The sequence below is a fragment of the Mugil cephalus genome, chromosome 4, assembly GCF_022458985.1.
Source record: "Mugil cephalus isolate CIBA_MC_2020 chromosome 4, CIBA_Mcephalus_1.1, whole genome shotgun sequence".
NCBI lineage: Eukaryota > Metazoa > Chordata > Actinopteri > Mugiliformes > Mugilidae > Mugil > Mugil cephalus.
This window is the reverse complement of record NC_061773.1, coordinates 16,558,059-16,572,341: the sequence shown is the minus strand read 5'-3', so window position 1 is coordinate 16,572,341 and position 14,283 is coordinate 16,558,059. Positions and strand designations below refer to the sequence as shown.

The following is a 14,283-nucleotide window of genomic DNA, read 5'->3' as shown; positions in this document are numbered from 1 at the left end:
GTCAGTTAACAACTTCACTAAATGTCATAACAGAGAGGAGGAGGCTGCAAATCCAGAATTTGTTGGTGAATTTCATTGTCTAAGACATTAGACCTGCAGTTCACTGGGAAGGCTTCAGAGAAATATTGATTTAAAAAAAAAAAAAAAATAAAAAATACATAAATAATCCCGGCTACACAATCCCAGTTTACTAGACGATGACTATTAAATCCTGCCGATGGTGCTGAGTTGCAGCCTGTTTTTATACAGGCTATAAATACCTGCAGCACACAATGTGTTGCTCATGAGCTGTCTGTTCTCAGCATATGTATGTGTATCTGTAGCACGCATGCAGTATTGGTTTCATAAGTCTTCACTTTCAGCCCTCGACAAACTGTCCTTTAGAAACCTAGAATCTGTAAATAAGCAAACATTGTTTTGTTCATTCCTGTACAAATTAAACTAAAACAAAACTTTACAGCCATTATTCTTTTTTTTTTTTTTTTTTTTAGAAACAGGCTCCAGTCTTTAACCGCTTTGTCATTTTGTCAACCAGGGTCTTCAGTTACCTGCTGTCCTTCATCAGACACTGACGGGGGCGTGCTGAGGAAATTGATCCTCCGCCATCAGAGTGTAACTACATGAATAAGAAAAGAGAGGGAAGCAGTGAATGGTCTGTTTCACTTTTCCATCAGTCAGTTGAGTGTAAAGTTATACCAGTGGGTCTCGTCTGCTGACAGCGGAGGTGAAAGGACAGGTTGTGCGAATGTACACGAGACAGTGACTCACTGATACAAGTGTTGACGGTGACACATAGATCTCAGTGTGAACATCTTTATGTGGAGTTAGTCATAAGAAGGAGTCGTTACCTCAACCACTTCCTGTGGTAGGGGTGACAAACCGTTTTGTTATTGAGCCTCAACTCTTAAAGAATGGGGAGACACTTTAGTGTATTAACTTTGATTTATGAATAGTGGGAGTAAACATGTCGAATGAAGCCAAAATGAGAAGGCACAAGCCAATGATTTTTATATTAACATTTGAACCCGGTATTTCATATAATGCCACAGTAGTCTCCTTTTCCACCAGTTGCTACAAGCCAAGCAGGAAAAAAAAAAAAAAAAAAAAAAAAAAAAAATCACAAACAGTGCAGACGGACACTGCGAGGACAAACAGACAGTGCAAAAGTGTCAGTGTTGCAACCAAAGAAAATAAGTAGCTGAGAAGCTACAGTTGCCAGGGCAAAAAAAAAAAGACTTTTTTAATTTTTTTTTTGTTTGTTTGATTTGTCCCCTGCTGTGTCTCATTGCTGATGCACTGGAACTTAACTTATTAGAATATGAGTCAGCAGCTTTCAGGCAAAGACTGTATAAAGATTGGACGCCATGACAGCTCCCCAAAAGTGAAGCTAAAGCATGTGGCGCTCCCCCTGGTGGCTGGTATATGTATAGGTCACAAGCGCCAGACCCTCCTTGTTAGTGAATGGGACCTGGGCCAAACAAAAACCCTAAAGTAGACTCTGTCATCAATGTAAGGCTGATGTAGGTGAAAGTGTAGTTTTTCCTGAGAGAAGTTTTGTTTTAGTTAATTATTTGACGCAATACCACAACCTGTGTAGCGGTTTAGCAAAACTAAGAGTAGGAAAAAATACAAAGATAAATAAATAATCCAGCATTTCTTTGTAACTGGTGGAGGTAAAGCACAGCGTGGTATTAACCAGACTAAAATGTGAGTACGTTTAGTGGCAGTATTGGTGGATCATTGATAACGTGGCTCCACTCTTGGAAGGTATACAGGGTAAGAGATGATGTATTAATAAGATAAAGGTGACTACGTCAATCTCACCCACCCCTCCCAGCTCCACTTACATTCCACTTCTTTGACTGTGGTTTGATAAGCTGGGAGCTCTGGGAAGTCCCTAAGGAGCTACCAAACCATACTCAAACAACCGGATATATAATAAATCTAAATACAACTTCAACAGAAACAGGAAAATTCAAATGTGCTGCCCCCTCCCAGGATAGAATAATCCCTTATGTAAAAGCTCTTCCTTGAACTCCTGCCTCCCTGCTGTGAAGCAGATATGAGATGGTATTAAATTATTTGCTTAAATATTTTAGGAGTCAGAATAAAGGGGTTAGATCCACAAACAGCTCTGCAGGGAAGTCACGTTTTACTGGCTTCCTGCTGTGTGTGTGCGATTTGGAAAATTCCCAGAAAGGTGGTGTGCGAAGAATGCTTTAACATTCAAGCTTTATTACTTTATTCAACAGTTTTAAACTAAAATGTTCCTTATGTGATGTTATTTTCTTTAATCATGTTTGCATTTAGTTTTACTTTGCGCACGCGCACGCGCACACACGCACGCACACACACACACACACACACACCAGAGCCACAATAAAACAACAGGTAGTGAATTTAAATGAACAGTTTGAAACTATTCTATAATTTAAACTGTGCATTGTTTTTGACTTAACTGTCAGATTATTCATACTTTTAAAACCCATATTTCTTTTTAATATTCTAGGATATAAAAAGACCTTTAACTTGTTATGACCAAAGAAACAAAAATGTGGATTGGGAGATGATGGAAATCGTGGTCTCTGCCAATGAATGGAGGAAAAAAAACTAATACATGTAGAAATACACGAGGACTGTTAGCAGAGTGACAGTGGAGAGTTTTACATCAGCACCCTGATTCACAATATAGGTCACCTGTAATCAGACCACACATCAGTCTGTCTGTGTCCGTTACTTTGGGAGAAACACAACCGCACACAGGGACAGAGCACACTCAGAAATGATGATTGTTCTGACCCACTAACCTGGTGAGGGGGAAAGGATTATCACACATCAGGGAGATGCAGGCAGTCACAAAAGACAAGGGAAAAAGGAACATTGTGCTATTAGATTAGATACATAAAAGTGCATTTTCATGGTGGCACTGAAACAGTAGAGCAGCCAAGACCAGCGGCAACTTCTAGAACATTCAACATGTCATATAAAACATGCAAAATATAGATCAACATCAATGTATCAACAAATAAGCTAAGCTATTAACACTTAGGGCAGGTCTTCAACAGGGGCCCGCAGATTAGACTTTTTTTTTTGTTAAATATTTTCCCCCAGAAATTTAAATTCCTTTAAACACAGATTAACATGAATTCAACATATTTTAGTAAATGGTTAAATGGAGGCAGAAGAACTTTCAGTCGGCGCTTCACTCATTCAACGACACAGGAGCTGTCTCAACAGAGCACCGTTTCACACAGAGTGCCACAATAGACCTGTCAATCTACGCCTCTTGTACAACACAGTAACCTACTGTTGCACAAGTTGGAAATAAAATAAAAAAAATTAAAAAAAAAAAAAAACATTTCAACCTGTGTACTTTTTGAATAGCTTAATCCTTGGTCCTTGAAATACATTGAAGTCCCCTGACCTAGAGTGACAAGATGAAGAAATAAAAACAGATCAAATGTTATTCAAAGACAAAGAAACCTTAAACAAAACTGAATAATTAATTTGAGAAATTAGGTTCCGTTTGCGTTCTCATTTCCGTTCATACTTCTCACTTTTGTTAAACTCATTTATTTCGGCATTCTCGTCATTTTCCATTACTCTGTTACATTATTCATCATCTTGTTTATTATTCACCATTCACCTTTGTAAATAAACCACATATTTTTTCTTAAGTCGTTGCAGAGGGTCCCTGGACTGAGAGCTGACACCTCAAATATGATGAGATTGATTCATTACAAATTATTAACATTGATCCAATATTAATTGATTTATTCTCACAGTGTATTCCAAATCTGTGGGTGGTGCCCCATTTCGACAAGTGCAGTTATTATACTTAACTGTTTAATAACTTATTTCCATTACAGCTCGAGGAAACTGGACCTGACAACAGAATTAACATTCCTGCTGAAATGTAAATTACTGTCAAATTGGACACCCAGGTTCTTTGCATATGGTGTGATATAGGAGGAGAGGCGGTCAAGGTTCTGGGGGGTAGCAGCGATATGATGTGGGGGGCCAAAGAGTAAAATGTTTGTCTTGTTCTCATTTAGCTGAAGGAATTACTGAGCCAACCAGTCTTTGAACAGTTTTTTTTATCCAGGTGATGTCAGTCTGACTTTGAGAATTGAGGGGAGGTTAAGCTGTGTGTCATCGGCATAGAAATGACGCGTTTATTTGTCGTATTTCTGTCTCATTACTTGGACAGCATCCAGTTGATTGGTTGAGCAGACCACTCTCTCTACTCCAAGCACTTTTTTTGCCACCTTTTTTTTTTTGATTGTTTTTAGTGTTATAGTTTCTATAAATGAAACCTTAACTAAATAAATGTTGCTGACAGTAATGGAAGAAGGAGCAGCCACAGCTGCTAGAAAAAGAGCTGCAGTTTGGTTTTCAAAACATTTTTTTTCTAATATTTTATTAGAACTAGTAGAATAAGAGTAATAAATTCTTATTGCCAGGTGTTTGAAGCTGTCAACCTGTATTTTGAGTGTTTTTAAGTACAGTTAGATTCATGTTTGTCTGGCCTTCCTTTTTTCTTATGGCATTTATGATTAGTAATGTGATGCAGACAGCAACAGTGATATGAAGATGCTCATGGGCGCTTTGGTCTGGAGTGGGTTCTGAGACAGGCTGGGATCAGTTTTTTGTGCTTTAGTCCTGGATGAAAGCAGCTCAGAGGATACCTTCTCTAAGTGGTCTAAGGAAGGATGACCAGTGAAATATGACATTTGAGTCATTTGTGCCTCACGTATCTACAACTCCTTTTATTGTGCTGTGCTATTGCTGGATACATACCATATGCACCATCATGACTGTTAACAGAGTGATGGACAAGGGGCCATTCATCTGCTGGCATCTTTATTAAACACAAATAGTTTGCATGTTTGCTTTCTCCAGAATCCACTTTCTTTTTCCACGTACTATCAGACCAGTAACTAAGGGTGTCACCAAAGCAACCAAGACAAAAATGTCTGAGATGGCAGCTTACCTGAAAAAGTTCTATTTTGGACTAAGTGTCAAGAGTCATTTACACTAAAGTAGCCAAAATATTTGTGCGTTTGTTTTTATGTTTACAGTTCATGTGAAAAGCATAACCGCCTTGACCACTTTGTTTTTCAGTTCTGCTGCCAAGACAGCATCAAAGACAGGGAGAGTGAGAAATAGACAGCAGTCTCGTGCATAAAGTCAATTACAAATCCTGACCTAAAACCCTTTTGTCGGTGCGATTACACGACAAACAGAATAGACAGAAAATAAAAATCCTCCAAGAGGGAAGCAACATCCGCCGCAAGCGTGCAAAGCTGCTTCCATCCAGGCCTGCTAAACGTAGCTCGAATCAGACCCCAGCCATCTCATCCAGACTAAAAGTCACGAGCATCCTCATATGAATTTAAATGAAGCTGCTGCTGTGGATCTGTAACACACTGCTTCCTAAACCGTCCGCCACTTAATGTGACACCGGGGCTGACAGTCAAAACCACTTTTACATATTTTACGTGTTCTAATAAAAAAATCTGAAAGATAACTGTGACTCTTTGCAGGCAGTTTCTGACATCCTGCTGCTTCCAAACCTTAACCATCTTAAAGTCAATAATTTGTTTGTCTTCGTGTTAGTGGTCATATTAGTTGTACAAAAACATCTACAGCTTCCAAACCAAACCATGCACATTTCAGGTTTCATTCCCACAGTGGAACTTTATTGCTGTCTGAAGAAGATAAAAACAACATATCTGAGCTGATGATTTCCTGTTTACTCCTGATTTTTTTTTTTTTTTTTTTATTGGTTTTTTTTATCAGAGGGGGAAAGAAAAAAAATAGGATTACCGTTCCAAACCACAATCCACACACTCCTTCAAATTTCTTTTTCACATGCAAGCTGCTGTTTGGTAACCGATTTGTTTGCGGTTGGATGGATGAAAAACTCTAAACTATCACTTTCAGAGTTGCTCACATTCAACAGAATCAAGATGCTACTTGTTCTTGGTCTCATGCTGCTGTAACCACCGTACGTTATGCAGATACTGATGAAATGATACACAAGAACCAGAGGATACTAAAATAGGAAAAGGAAAGAGAGGACTAGAGCATTCTATAAGGATCCATTTAGATTTGTCAAGTTACTATTTGGTAAAGAGAAGAATAGCCTCGTGGTACAGAAACAGAAGCTCGGGGAGTATTTGGAGGAGGTGGAAGATAGAGAAAGGTTTAGAAAATTGTCACTCCCATCTGATATTCCACCTATTGGTGAAATAGGTAGTCAGTGTGATGACAGCCCACCAAGGTGGAAAGAGCATGGAAGAGACAGTTTATTTCCATGGCATGGCGCAGGGCAGGGGGGATATTCATTCTCAAAGAGAGGGACATAAATCAGCTCAGACCGTTCAGTCTACTCAATGTTGGAAGAAAGGTTTTCTTTAGTGTTGTGGCACGGAGGTTGTCTAATTGAAATGTTGGTGCAAAAGGCTGAAATTCCAGAGTTCTCTGGATGCTTACAGCAAACCGGCACAATTTGGCACCAATTTTCAGTTAGCGTAGCGAGAGAAGAGAGAGAGACCTACGTGTTGTATTTCTAGACCTGGCTAATGCTTTTGGGTCATGCCAAAAACTCATTACTTGCCATGATGCCCAGGGCTGTTGAGAAATCCATCAGATAATCACTAGCAAAATACTCTAATACATTGTGAGAGTAATCAAATGACATTTTCTTATCAGGATAATTACATTACATTACATTATTTAAACAACAATAACCAACAAAAAAATAGTAAATTTTTGTTGTGGCATTGTGGCACTTGTGGCACAAGACCTTTATTTTGACCCCCCCCCCCCAATGCAAGTACTAAGGCGACAGTGGCAAAGGAAAGCTGCCAGCTATCACAAAGAAATTAATTTGTTTGTACCAAGTGGTTTTCCCAATTGGGTCCAGACGGCAAAATTAATTATGTCTGGTCCGTGTTCACAGACAACATTTTTTTGGTCATCATGTTCAGCCACAGCTGAGGTGAGGAGAATGACTTTGATTATCTCATTAAATTGGCACCTCTGAAGAAGGAGGATTCTGTGCTACTGTGACAAGCACAAATATGTAAATCTGTCCAGAAATACGATAAAAAAATACTACTGCAACTCACACTCATCTGATAAGGTGTCCTCTAACGCTAGCATAGGAAAGGTACAAGTCATCTCAACAACAGTCAATTAACAACGTCATGAACAATTTGCTGGTGAATTTCATTGTTAAAGTTATTAGACCTTTAGCTCCTGTACACAGAGAAGGCTTCAGAAAAATACTGCATTGTTTTTAACTCAACTACCCTATCCCATCTAAACAAAAAAAAAAAAAAAAAAAAAAAAAAAAAAAAAAAAAAAAAAAAAAAAACGTACTGTGGAGTACTTATTAAATGCTACTGATGGTGCTGAGTTGCAGCCTGTTTTTATACAGGCTATACATATCTGCAGCACACAGTATGCAGCACATGGTCTGTCTGTTCTCAGTATATACAGTATGTATTCAGGTAAGAAGTTTATTGTTGCTAGTGACTAGTCGGTGTTGACTTGACTTTCATCACATAACAGTAAACTTTAATAAATAAATCTTGTGCAACTGCTAGTATGCTATAGTAGCAGGAGCTCTTAGCAGGAGTCCAGTTGGTGAAACGGTGATGGGTTCATGGGTGGAGAAGGCCCATGAATGTGCTTGTGGAGTGTAGGCTGCCCTTCTTGGTCACATTCCAGAGCTGTAGCTTACAAATTGTTTATTTCTTTTACTGTGTATTAGGTCACACAGCTCTTGCTGACCTCTGTGTCAACCAGTTTAAAGGTCTGCATTAACCTTGAATAATGTGGCCAGTGTGTGTGTAAATTATCTTGGGAGAGAGAGTTCCCATTGTTCCTCTGGGAAACACATGAATTCCTGAAACACTTCTTTTAGCATCTTGTTGTTTTGCTACATCAGCATTTTGCTACTTCAATGTTTCTGTCCCTCCTCTTTTGTTCACCCTTTCGTGGGAACAGTTATCCCTGTTGGATGTTTGCAAGTAACTGGGGGCCTTAAAACAACCTCTAGTCACCTTTTGTCTGTGATTCTTGTATGTACTATACTGTGTGTAGCTGAATACACTCTCCATGAATATATGGCTCCTGCCAGAACCCCCAGTAAACAAATGCCTGAGGCTACACAAGAACTCATTATGGCTTCTACTACATAACAGAAATGTCCTTGGTTCATTAGATTTCCCGGCAGCTCTTTAAATGGTTTGTTATTTGCTTCTCAGTGTTGTGTGAATAAACTTGTCATAGGGCATATTTTATGTTGTTGGTCAAAGAGAAACTTGACAGAGGGGAAGTAAACTGACTCAGAAACACAGGCGTGACTGTTCAAGTGGCAGCTGAGGTAATGTCCAGAAAACAACACTGAGGCAAGATTTAATTTTCACACTCTACAGCATTCTCTGGGCTATCGGCAAGATTGTTTAGGGTGGGACACAATAATAATCAGTGTGTGGTGTTAACCAACATGCCTTGCTTATGCATAACCTGTTACCTCATGTTTGTGACAACAATCCAGCTGCGATTATGACACACCCTGAACATCAAACTAAAAAGGTCTTGAGAATTTAGAAAGTAACGAGAAAGTGACGTGTGCTATATTTCACAACCACAGAGCACGATGTGCGTCAATAGAATTACTGTCCTCAGTGTCACTACCATTCCTTGTGGCTAAATAGCCGTTCAGTCATCAAAGCTGCCATAGAGACTTGGAGGATGTATCATCTTTGTGTCAGGTTTAAACACAATTCACTGCACCATTATCAAAACACTCAAAGGTAGTGTTTTGAAATACAAACATAATGTATGATTTATGACTCACAGCAAAAGCCATGTCAGTTCATCTTCCAACAGCATCCAAGTACTGTATTCTGTGGAAAAGGGCTGAGAGAAGAGACTGGAAAACAACAATGTGCAGTGTGTTTACATGCGCAGCTTAATCGAAACTCGACTTTCTGAATGCGGTCCTTGTCCCAGTTTATATTCAGCAGAGAAAATCGAATAACTGACCTGAACATGTCCTCCTCCTTCACACTAGGTGGCAATGTGTGTCTTTTCAGCAGGATAATACAATGCAGCCCCTTTTCCGGTTGACCTAATACATCACATAATAAACAAGAGTCATTTCAAACAGCTAGTTGTGGAGCATGCGCTTCACGCGTTTTCCAGTTAAAGTCTGATTAAGTGCACACAAGCCTGACGAAATCGATTTCCAATCACATTATGTGGGTGTCTTAACCGGATAAAGAAAACTCTGATTTTAACGTGTTTACATTCTCTTAAGTTGTCCAGTTAAAGTCCAATTAAGGCAATAACAAATTATATCCATATGTTTTGTGACAATACAGTGTTCTGCTGGTATTCATGTGGATGTTACTTAGACATGTAGCATGCACCTAGACCAGACCAGATAACCCCAGCCCATAACAATGACACTCGTTGATGGCAGCAGCCATCCCCAGAAGGATGCATACTAACAACAATGGTTTAGGAACCACCCAAAAAACAGCACAAGGTGTTGACCTGGCCTCCATTCCCCTTGATCCCAAACTGATCAAGTATCTGTGGGATGCACTGAAACGAGCCTGACCCACAGAGACCCCACCCCTCAACCCATAGGGCCCAAAGGCACCCACTAACTACTGTTAGACACCACAGGGCACCCTCAGGAGGCCCATGCCCATTCTCTGACGAGTCACAAATGTTTTGAAGGCACAAGTGGATTTTCAACAAACAAAGAGTGATTAATTCTTCATCCAGGGTTTGGTGGTGTAATAAGCCAAGCAAAAGTTTTTCACCCTTTTTCATGTGGTTGACTTTCAGTGGCTTTTTGTTAGGATTAGTCACCAAAACTACTTGGATTAGGTTTGGAAAACAAATTGTGGTTGAAGTTAAAACAGACAATTTTGCAGTCTGAGTCTGGGACATCCTGGAGTCAGTGCTGATTTCCCGCACTGATAATGCTTTTCCACCAGAAACGTTCTGGTACTAGAAATTATTTCACTCTGGAACCATGGAATCAGGGCATCGCCTCACAAACCGGTCTGGATTTCCATCAGTCTGTTGTTCCAGAGAGTCTGTTGTTTGTTTAATGACCTACTAAAATGGCGAGTACAAGCAAGATAAATGGCGTGCAAAATGTTTTTATTCTTGTCTCATGTTGTCATCTATGAAATAAGACATTATGACGACCCTATAGCTTCTAAAGAACCCACTTTTTGAGCATAGACTTTTTAAACTGGATGCAATACCCCTCTGGACTCTATAATTCCACCTAGTGGTTATCCACAGTAGTGTAGGAAAGTTCATTTAATTTATTTGTAACAATTTTACAATTATCCCACAGTTTTAGAGACTAGGTGGCCTATCCTTGTTTAATTCAATCTAAATCATTTGATTACAAGGGGATAAGCAATTTAAAACATGTCATGACCTGAATCAGTGGAAGGACTAAATAACCAGGTCAGGTGTGGTTAAATAATCTTATGCATTATATAGGCATACATAAATACTGTAGCAGATAGCAGAGTTTTTATGAGCTCTTTCATAAATGTCTTGCAAAGCCACAGCTGTTTGTTTGATTGTTTCACGTTAAAAGTGAAATGCAAATAAAATCATGCCAGTAACTGAGGTCAGAATTTATCTGGTCACCTTAGCCAAATCAGACGGTCGAAAATTTCGTCCACCATTTGCTCTGGGAGCTTGGGTAAGTTTGCTTAAAGGGAGATAGCTGCACGAAGTGCAGGATGTCACAGTGTCGGTTGTGGTGTCCATCAGTCCATCTTACTGGTTCCCACACTTTGGCTGCCAGAGCACCATTTTCAGATATTTCTGTATTTCCATCTTTACAAATCTCTCATGCACACTTGCATTCCTTGGTTCCATCCTTTACTCCTTCTCCTCATTCCTTCACATCTTTGTCACCTTCACCTTAATATTAACTCCATTCTTTTTCTTCCCTGCACCTTTCATGTTTTACATCCCTCATTTCTCTCCACTTCCTTCTTCCTTTAATGACTTTCAGTCCATCCTTACATCTCTCGATGCCTCCTTTTGTGCTCGTCTGTTCCTTACTGCCCTTCCTGTCTTCAGTAGTTATGATCCATCACCACAGATGCCATCAAAGCTCACAGACGCAGGTGACAAATATGTGCACCTTGACCTGCAGCTAATAAATCAGGTCACTAAAGTTATTATAAGCTACAATTAAATGGAAGAGCCAAATGAGAAGATTGAGGTCATGGTGGAAAGAAAGGCAGTGATGGATGATAGGAGAAGGACAGGGGTGAAAGTAAAATGTAAATAGGAGACACTTTTAAAGCTTTGTTTGCATCCACTCAGTTTTTCCTTTTTTCTTCCCTTCCTTCTCTCCATCACTCCTCCTCCTCCTCCTCCTCCTCCTGGTCTGGGGTAAACCACATTGTTAACTGCGGTCCAAGCCTTAATGCCTGTTTCTCATAGACCTCATGGCGGCACAATGACACCCCGGGCGGCCAGTTGCCACAATCAAAACAGCTCCATCAAGCAGCAGCTGAAGAATCCAGAAAATTCTGTGACCACCTTAAATTAAGAAGAAAACAGACACTTACCCATAAAGAGAGCGGTCGAGCCCCAGGGGGATGAAATGATTCTGATTAAGATTAAATGTGAATTCCCGTGAATGGGAATAGTCAAAGAAAAACAACATGAATATTTCATGATTTTAACTGGCCTTGGTTTAGACCTGCACACATGCTAAAGTGGTAAAAAAAACATTTTACTAAAAGGTATTCCACAATACTGTACGTCTAAAATTATAAAAGCCTGGAAAGATTCATAATATTGCCTGACACATAGTTGATTGAGGACATAGTAAGAAAACCAGAGACAGAAAAAAAAAGTTAAGGAAAAGCAAAATAAAAAATAATATAATAAAAAACAATCCACTGAATTGCAGAACTATTTTTAAGCTCAGTGGTCATCACTGATTGCCAAACTTTACGGTAAATCTCGTGACATAAAATGTGTTTTCCCACTGTTCCTCAGCTCAAAATGACCAAAATTACTGTCAATTTAGGAAAAGGCTGAGGGTCGTGGAATTATTATGTTTTTGTGGCGGGGGCTGATACACAAAAACATGAACTGATCAACTTCAAATGCTGTGTCAGTTTGATATATTATAAACAAAAAGATTAAGAAGCATCATTTGCCAAACCTGCCCCGTTTCTGTGAACTGCAGGGCATGCAACATAACGTAAATGCAAATTCTTAGCATGCCTCACCTTCTTTAGTGGGTTTTCTTGGTCAGTGTCTGCGCCCATAATGTGTGGTGTCTTTTCCTGGGAACTGTGGAAAGGGGTGCAGACTAGAAATTAGAGAAAAGCCAGTACTCTATAAAAATGAACAAACAGTTTGTTTATAACAATTATCATGTCTGAGCTCGAGCACATGCTCCATTACTCTCCAAGTTTACATGCAATAGTCTTTTTTTCCCCCCAGTCTTTTCTGAGGTTGTAATTTTCTGGACTTCAAATGGGGGTTTACGCTGATCAGGCATAACATTATGGCCACTGATAGGAGAAGTAGATTGGCCATCTTGTGACAATTCAGTGTTTTGCTGGGAAATTTTTGGACCTGCCATTTATATGGATGTTGCTTAGACATGTAGCACCTACCTACACCAGACCAGGCACCCCGACTCCACAGCAACGACACTCCTTGATGACAGCAGCCTTCCTCAGCAGAGTGCAACCTGACACAGACATGAAAATGGTTTAGGAACAACTCAAAAAACATGAAAACCTGAAGACCTGGCCTCCAAATTCACTAGATCCCAAACTGTGGGATGCACTGGAACTAACCTGATCCACAGAGATCCCTCCCCTCAACCCAGAGGACCCAAAGGCCCCCACTAACAACATTCTGTTGCACGACACCACAGGACACCCTCAGAAGGTCAATGTCCATTCTCTGATGAATCAGGGCTGTTTTGGAGGCACAAGGGAGACCTACACATGTTTATGGGTTAACTTTCCATTTACCTTTCATTTAATTAAACATCCATACCAATTAAGAAAAACAGTTCATTGCTGATAGTTTACATCATCACTATGCTGCATGACATGTTTGTTCCCTGAGCATATACAGATCACAATACTCTGTTATAATGTTAAGCCTGATTGATGGATAAGCATCTCTAAAAATGTATGTCTTCCCCAGCGCTACACTATCTGCACAAAAGGATTGCAAACACACAAATATCAGTGCCACAGGTTACTAGTAGGAGCCTTGAAGTTATGACATTCACACACACTCACACAGTACATTTCTTCAACCCGACCAAAATCTTCCTGATTCCAACTTAACTGATAAACATATTTGTTAACCTGCCACAGAATGTAACAGAGGCGGAGTTTTTTGTCCCCACAACTTATTAGATGATACCAAATTCGTTCAACAGAAAACGTTTTTCCACTCAGTCATTCTTGCCCAGACACTTGTTTGAACAACCCGTTTTGCTGTGCTCCGTCTGACCTTTACCCCACGCGGTTCAAATATGCACAGAACAAATGTTTTATTTCAACCGGAGAGAAATAATTGGATCAAGTGTTTACATGGTTATGGGGCTCCCAACCCAAATGAGATTTGCCTCCAGTCGGCTCAGTATGTTCTGCTTGAGTCGAGGCATGTCTGTCCCTACAGCTCTAGTAGCTTGTGGCTTTTTGTGGTAGGTAGTGTTACCCAAGCTGAACCCAGTTTAATTAAAACAAATAAATAAATTAAAAAAACGAAAAATATTTCACACTAGCGGTTCAGCAGTACATGTTTAGTCCTGCTGTCCTCCCCCTCAGTTTGCTACAAACCACCCTTCATCTTGATGAACCGACTTCCCTCCTGAGGCCACTGTCCCTGCAGTCAATTAATCCTCCACAGGTGCTGAGGAAGCAGATGGCGATCATGCAGCGTATCTGATGCCGATGTTCACCATGTTTCATTAACACCAAGCTTTAGATAGTTTCCCATCTAACGTAGATTCACTCTCTTTCACCTTATCCAGTACCAAAGCAAAAGTTGCCGCCATGCATGAATTAAACTTTATGTGCAGTGACCTTTCATGGCATTTGGCTGATTTCGTATCGTCCCAGCATGTATAATTAAATCATGTTATTTTAATTTTAAAAAATAAATAAAAAACACATTGCAACAATCGGTGTGGTCCTGGTATTTTGACATGTCTGTCGTCCTGTGGGT

General features: G+C 39.8%; 1 long non-coding RNA gene across 1 annotated transcript; it reads right to left on the bottom strand.

Moving 5' to 3' along the window:
• Positions 1-260: 260 nt before the first annotated feature.
• On the bottom strand, positions 261-12,754 carry LOC125007162. The gene is made up of 4 exons (XR_007112660.1): positions 12,708-12,754; positions 12,315-12,378; positions 549-616; positions 261-395 (listed from the first exon to the last, which is right to left on the bottom strand). It is a non-coding gene; the product is annotated as an uncharacterized LOC125007162 (long non-coding RNA).
• Between the last annotated feature and the right edge of the window lie 1,529 nt (positions 12,755-14,283).